Genomic DNA, 7,251 nt, shown 5'->3' on the forward strand with positions numbered 1-7,251 from the left:
ATGGAAATGCATTCCTCATAAAAGAAAAGCTCAAGTTGAAGAAGGAAGAAGAGAGGCTCAAGCATGTTGAGAAATTTGTCAAAATGGTTCACTCTAGAGTACTGCTCTTCAAAATAGGACGCTTCTCGTGGCACCGATAACAATGGGTCACTCAAACTGCTCTCTATGTCAAAACACACAACTCAGTATTTCACGCACCTGACGAGTGGGACCCAACAACGAATATGACCGAAATACCCTTTGTCTGTATCATCTCGATCTACATTAGAATGCCACAAGGAACTAAGGAAGGAAAGCAGACAAATGGATGGGCGGTTTCCCAGTTGAGTTTCATGTGCTCTCTCTACAAATGCCAACGACCTGGGAAGGAAGCATAGCAACAACCCTAGTTCATGTATGATCCTTGTGAGCTGAGTCCAAACTCTCCAGAGTAGAGCAAATAGACAAACATACAGACCTATGGCTACTGCATGGTGCTGGAGATTAGGAGATGCCTTTGCTTTCGTAGCGATGCAACTGATTAGATTGTTGGTAGCTTAATTTTGCTTTTTTGGTTTCTGCTATCTATACTGTAGTCATTGTGCAAAGGAATTCGTTCTGATTGATTAGTTGTTGCACAAAAGTCAAGTGCACTATGACTTTTGAGGATGAGCTGACGAACAATCTAGAGAGGAGAGACTACAAAGGGTATTTTAGTCATATCTGTTGTTGGGTCCCACTTGTCAGATGGGTGAAATACCGAGTGGGGTGTTTTGAAGAGAGTGATCTAAGCGACCCATTTTTACATGTGCGATGAGTAGCGACCTGTTTTGAAGAGCAGCACTCTAGAGTGACCTATTTGACAACTTTTTCAAGCATGTCAAGTGCTTCAAGTGTTGCGCTTGGGGACATTAACCTCAATATGTCCAACCAATAAATTGCTAAAGCTACAAATAGAGCCTCAGCCAAAGCCACAAGAAAAGGTATTTGAGTGTATCTCAAAAAATTAGAATACATACATAGATAAAAGGAAAAATGTACCAAAAAAGACTAGAAAAATTTTTGGTAAGATTTTTAGTGATAGATTGATGAACAATAAATACAAGAAATAATTTAGATTACAAGAAAAAAGATATTTGACAAGATCCAAGAGAAAAGATCAAAGAATCCATATTTGATTACATAAACAGGCAGCGACATTTCTAAGAGACAAGTGTTGGCCACTTGCTCTCAATTGCTACACACAATCAAAAGCAAGGCAACACAATATTAAAAAGACAATAAACCTTCGTCCTCAAGTAATCATCCCTTCGGGATAACTCCTTCGAAGACGAAGATTAAGAGTTAATTGAATGAATCATGTCTTAGTTGCATAAATAAATAAATATGTAAAGAATGTAAAGGAGTTTAAACATGATGATTCATTTCAGATATATCAATATCACATTTCTCCTCTTTCTTATTATGAGTTTATAGTCATACCTTTGGCTCTACAGAGTGAGTTAGAACAAAGGTGCTCTAGAGAAAAGATTACACACATCAATTGTCCAGTCCTTCAAAAGGTACTTTATGCAGGGCACTATTCATTTATTTATAGAGAAACATACACCTTCGTATAAAATTACATTTACACCCATAAGGATTACACAAAGGATTTACAAGTAATACGAGGGCAACATTGTCATTTGCTTTCATCATTCAGGATGACTCCTTCTCCTTGCATTGTCTCCCTGTGTTGCTATGACGAAGATAGCTTCGTCACCCCTCCAATGTCTTGTATCGAAGATATTCTTGTGCCGAAGCTCCTGCAATACTTGACAATCAATGGTTAATTGTGTTTTTGAGGACCTTCGGGAGACGAAGGCCCCCAACAAGAAGATCATTGTCACGAACAAATTTTGAAAAATTTTACACACTCGCAACACATAACAACCAAAAGCTCATCAATTTATTTTAGAAAAGTTTATAACAACAATTTTAGTTTGCTATAACTAATTCGTGAAAGCTTTTTAACTCACCTTGAAAAGTTTTATACAAATATCAAAATCATTTATTTTTTAGTGTTTTCTATTCCCCACCCAAAATTAGAATTTTTTGGATGTGATATATAATCCAAAGTGGTTTCATGTTATAACACATGTGTACAACACATTTATATATCTACTAGGTGAGTGCTCATACGTTGCAACGGGAACATATAATAACATGATAACTTATATACAAAATATGTCTTATATTGTTATAAAAATGTTTCATATTCCATTTGTAATCCTGGCCATACATAAATTTTGTTATTTTAATTTAGTTGTTTCACTACTACATTGCAACCATCAGTATCATGCAGACTTCGATATATGTCACGATTTGCATGGTCTCATCATTAAAGAGCATGTGCCACACCTGCTTGTAGAAGTTCCCTCGTACATTGTCAGTCATCAGGTACGCACCACCATACACGCTTGCTTAAACAAAAAGGCAAGTGTATGTGTTTGCGAAGAGAATTAAAGGCAGGCTGGTACAAAAGCTACCCCGACGATGGCGAGTGGTCATTGCTGTCGGTCATCCTCTACGTCACCTCTGGCGCCAAGATGACGCCACAGTCCTTGATATAGTAGTCGTCGAACGCGCGCGATATGGCGAGTACCGATGACTTTTGGTTGGGCTGCCAAACAAAGTGCACCCCGGGCTCATCAGCGAGGTAGTACACCTAGCCATTGCACCACCGGATATGCTACTCCTCTACATACATCATATTCGAGGACACTCACACAACGTCAGCATCAGCTGTCGTCCCAGCGCACAAGAATTCATGGCCGGTCAGTAGCGACTTACGTGGCAGGTTGAGCTTCAGGTGGATGATGAGCTGGACGGTGTGACGACGTCGCCGTCGCATGCGGTTCCCAGAACAACCCGAGAGTCGCCGGCGTTGGCGACGACCATGAGGTCCCCTTGTTTGAAGATGGATAGCGCGGTGCAGCCGCTCTGGACCGCGTCCAAGCGGCGGCTGCGTCGGAGCTTGCCGAACATAGCGGCGCATGCGGCCACGTAGGATTGCTTCAAGAAGTCGAACTGACAGTCGCCAAGCTTCTTCTCGTCGTCGATGAGCGACGCCAACGCGAGTACCTCTTGCCAGTGGTGTTTGTTCGAGGTTTCCAAGTAAGAAACATGGACTCATCTTTGGTGTTGGTTTACGAAAATGACTCACAAGTCACATCCATGGAAAAAATATTACGGAGAATACATGTCACACATATAAAAAAGGAATTTAAGTTGAAAATATTATTCAAACAAAATAAATTGCATGCAAGACTCTTCTTTAAATACTACTCCCTCCATCCAAAAATATAATTCAGGAATCTCGTTGATAATTATCTACTACTACACATTGTGCAAGGATACCACGTGGAATTTGGGAGAGATGTAGTAGATATTTTTACTGTAACAAATATTAACATAAACACATATGTTGTATAGTGGTAGCTACAAGCACATTTGTTTGAGAGGTCATGGGTTCAAATCCCATTGGGGTCACATTTGTGTTTTTTTATTTAATTTTAGGTAGGCGTGAGATGCACGTGGGAATGATAGAACACAGAAGTCTACCCATTACTGTCTTAATAAGTAGTAGAAATATCAAACACCATATTAAATGATGGAGTATATGATAAGATATATTTTTATATGATGTTGTCGAGGTTAATATTATTTTCTACAAATTTGTTTAAAGTTACTATAGTTTGGCTTAAGACAAAATTGGATTATTTATATTTTAGGATGAAGAGGGTACTTCGGTAAACCACGGTCATCTTGAAACTTATTGTTTTGTATATACCTTCCATATCTGTTATCACAAGCCAACATTTGTATTCCATTTTAGATATCATTTAAAGAAATATATATAAATAGTTTCCTGAATAATGAAACATAAGCTTACTGTCTTAATAAGTAGTAGAAATATCAAACACCTCACACTCCATTCGCCGTGAAATATAATAAAAACTAGTTTTATTCCAAGTCAAATTATAGTAACTTTGAGCAAGTTTATAAAAAAAGAAGAAAAAATATGTACAACTTGAAATTAGCTTGATTAGATATATTAAATGATATATGATAAGATATATTTTTATATGATGTTGTCGAGGTTAATATTATTTTCTACAAATTTGTTTAAAGTTACTATAGTTTGGCTTAAGACAAAATTGGATTATTTATATTTTAGGATGAAGAGGGTACTTCGGTAAACCACGGTCATCTTGAAACTTATTGTTTTGTATATACCTTCCATATCTGTTATCACAAGCCAACATTTGTATTCCATTTTGGATATCATTTAAAGAAATATATATAAATAGTTTCCTGAATAATCAAACATAAGCTAATATCACTACACCTTTGTTCAGCGTCTACCCTCTTACCCAGGGCGCTATAAATGTGAAATTAATAATAGTGCTTTCACTAGGGTTCAAACCCAAGCCACAAGGAACACCGTGCTCACCTCCTAATAACCCCTCCTAACCACTACAACTTGTGCCCAGTTATGTTAGATAAAGGATAAATATTATAAATATATATACGATTTTAACAAATATATAGCAATACTTGTTTATGGCATAATAATTATTTTATTAAGTCATGTTTGCAACAAAATGTAGTTTCGTAGACTACCACTCAAAATATTTGACTGAAAAAAAATAAGAGGGAAGCCCATGATCAGTTTCATTTTGATTTTTGATTTTGCAAACTATTTTTTTGTACTTTAGAAATCCTTATGCAAACCAATATTTTCTTCAAAGTTTTGTTTTTGAATATTTCTCCTCTGCAAAATAATTCTTGGCCTTTCCCCTTTGAAAACAAAATTTCCTCTTTTGATTCATCCGAGGAGTCCATTTTTCTTTTAATTTAAGACTATACACATAATAGACTTGTGTAAAGATATTAGTCTCAGGTTTCAAATTATTGACCATCATCCCACTTAAATTTGTGCATATAAGTTAAGAATACTTGTGTAACATACACACGTTGACTTTTGAGACCCAAGGATGATTTTCTATGATTTGAACGTTGGTATAAGTATTATTTAAATTTAAAATTTTACCAACTAAAATTTCTGCTCAATCAACGGTATATGAATAAATATGATATGTAACTTTTCAATCCATGTTTTGAGAATCAATGATATTTAGCTCATTTCTAAGTTTACAAATGGTTGACATTGTGGGTCAATAAGGTGGCTAGGCACAGTTTGAGTCTATTTTGAATCGTGTCGGGTGGGCCATGACACTATTAAATCGGTCGTGTATTTAGTCGGTCCGCTAGACACAACTCATTTGACCATCTATAGTTCTGTACCTCCCCCTCCCCCACCCTCCCTGATCTCACGAGCATAGGAAAAAAACGAGCGAAAAACTTCAATTTATCTCACCCTACATCATATATATATAGGCTTGGATCGTGTTTGAATAACTATCTCATTTAAGTAAGGTCTACTTATAGATATATAGAAACAGTAGGCCCTTAGCAATATACGGGTAACTAATTAGTAAAATAACTGAAACTGTTTATAAGCGTGGAGTATTTTTACTACTGAATGGTTTTGCATCCCAACGAGATATAAATTCCCGTTTGAGAAAATGGATAATCCTAGATGTTTAAAACTGATTCATCTATTGTTTTCAGAAGTCATTTTTTTAAACGAAAGATGCTGTGCATGCGATTTTGAGCGCTTGGTTCATGCAGTGGAACAGATTTTGTGAACGCTTAGTTCACGCAGTGGCATGGAACCAAGAGCTTTTACTGACCCTTCGCTTGAAGAAATCCATAACGAAGAGCTGAGGCATATGAGGTAGGTACATACCTAATCAATCGATTGATCGGTTGTTGAAACGAGTTCTGTCCGTGTTCTTGTGAACTCTCCAGCATATAGATCCTGATGCAGGCAACAGATCAGACAGTTCTTGCTTGTGCGAATAATCATCAGCTTCTCCATGAAATAGGGACGACATCGATCAGTGAGGCAAGCAAGCTAGCTAGGTACGGGACAGGCAACGGGAGATATTGACGCGGCTCAATCCAAGAACATGGCTGCCGCGCCAATCTATCAGCCACGCCTTCGGATTGAGGCGCGCCAATACCTCCGCCCTTGTCCTAGCACCAACGAGCTAGCCGAAGCATGCCGTCGTCGTCCCCTTCGTCATTTCCTTCCCTTCCATGCCAAAAGCAAAAGCAAATCACAAGAAAGCATCTCTGAAGGATCACTCGAAAGTGAGCTCTAGCAAAATACAGCCGGTAGAAAAAGCAAACAAGAAAGTACCTAGAAAAGAGAGAGATGTGTGTTGGGGTGGGGGGCGAGAGGGAGTTGAAGGCAGATGCATTGCTGTGTGGATGGATACCTAACCCTGGTACCTTTCTCCCAGAGAAAACGATATTTGGGGATTATATAACCAGAAGTGTGGCCGGGTGGGTGTCTTCTACTGTAGGAGGAGCTACCTCTTCTGGCTTCTGCTTCCCTCGCTCATGATGCAACTTTTTCTGAATCTCTGGGCTCCTAAAAGGCAGCAGAAATTGAGTGACAGGACGATACAATCGAGAGAAATGTTAAGAGGACGCGACGCCAATTCCGGTTTGGTTTCCTTGATGCGCGTTCGCTTGTAATTCTTGCTGGAGAGTCATGATTTTGTTCCACGATATGGGTAACACTTCGCCAAGTTGTAGCTACATTAGCATAATTACGTGTCTCCTAGGGCTCTTTTGTCACTAGCTCTAGCTTTGACTCTAGTTCATCTAGAAAAATAGTTTCTTTCTTATTTTCAGAAGGTACCTCGCTTAGTTCGAAAACTCCACTTGATTGTTGGAAATATAGCTCCTCCTATTTTTACGGAAGATAATGGAAATATAGCTTCTCCTATTTTTACGGAAGATAAAATGAGAGAAACCACTTTTTTTTTGGCTCCCGGCTTATTACTTGGTTTTTAGGAATGACTTCTTATTTTATGGAGAAGGCCAATAGATAAGCTCACTGTTCGGTAGATTTATTGAGGTTGCCTTAGATACTTTGTAGCCAGAGAAGAAGCTGATCTGGATTGCTAAATTAATTTAAACAAATCCAACGTTACTGTTGGGATGAAAATAAAACAAAAACTATCAGTATGCTAAAATAATACATTACCAGGACATTATGACTATATTAAACTATATATACAGCTTAAAAAGAACATGCCATATATATCGATGTATCTTATAATTGCTTTCCACCTTTCTGCTGAACAATAATTT

General features: G+C 37.9%; 1 long non-coding RNA gene and 1 other non-coding gene across 2 annotated transcripts; both read right to left on the reverse strand.

The window, feature by feature from the left end:
- Nucleotides 1-1,589: 1,589 nt before the first annotated feature.
- Nucleotides 1,590-6,514, reverse strand: LOC118471994 (uncharacterized). Its single transcript, XR_004849377.1, has 2 exons — nucleotides 6,290-6,514; nucleotides 1,590-6,181 (listed from the first exon to the last, which is right to left on the reverse strand). It is a non-coding gene; the product is annotated as an uncharacterized lncRNA (long non-coding RNA).
- Nucleotides 6,029-6,110, reverse strand: MIR171m (microRNA MIR171m). Its single transcript, NR_121143.1, has one exon. It is a non-coding gene; the product is annotated as a microRNA MIR171m (primary transcript).
- Nucleotides 6,515-7,251: the final 737 nt, after the last annotated feature.

Source organism: Zea mays, chromosome 5 (assembly GCF_902167145.1).
Source record: "Zea mays cultivar B73 chromosome 5, Zm-B73-REFERENCE-NAM-5.0, whole genome shotgun sequence".
Lineage (NCBI taxonomy): Eukaryota > Viridiplantae > Streptophyta > Magnoliopsida > Poales > Poaceae > Zea > Zea mays.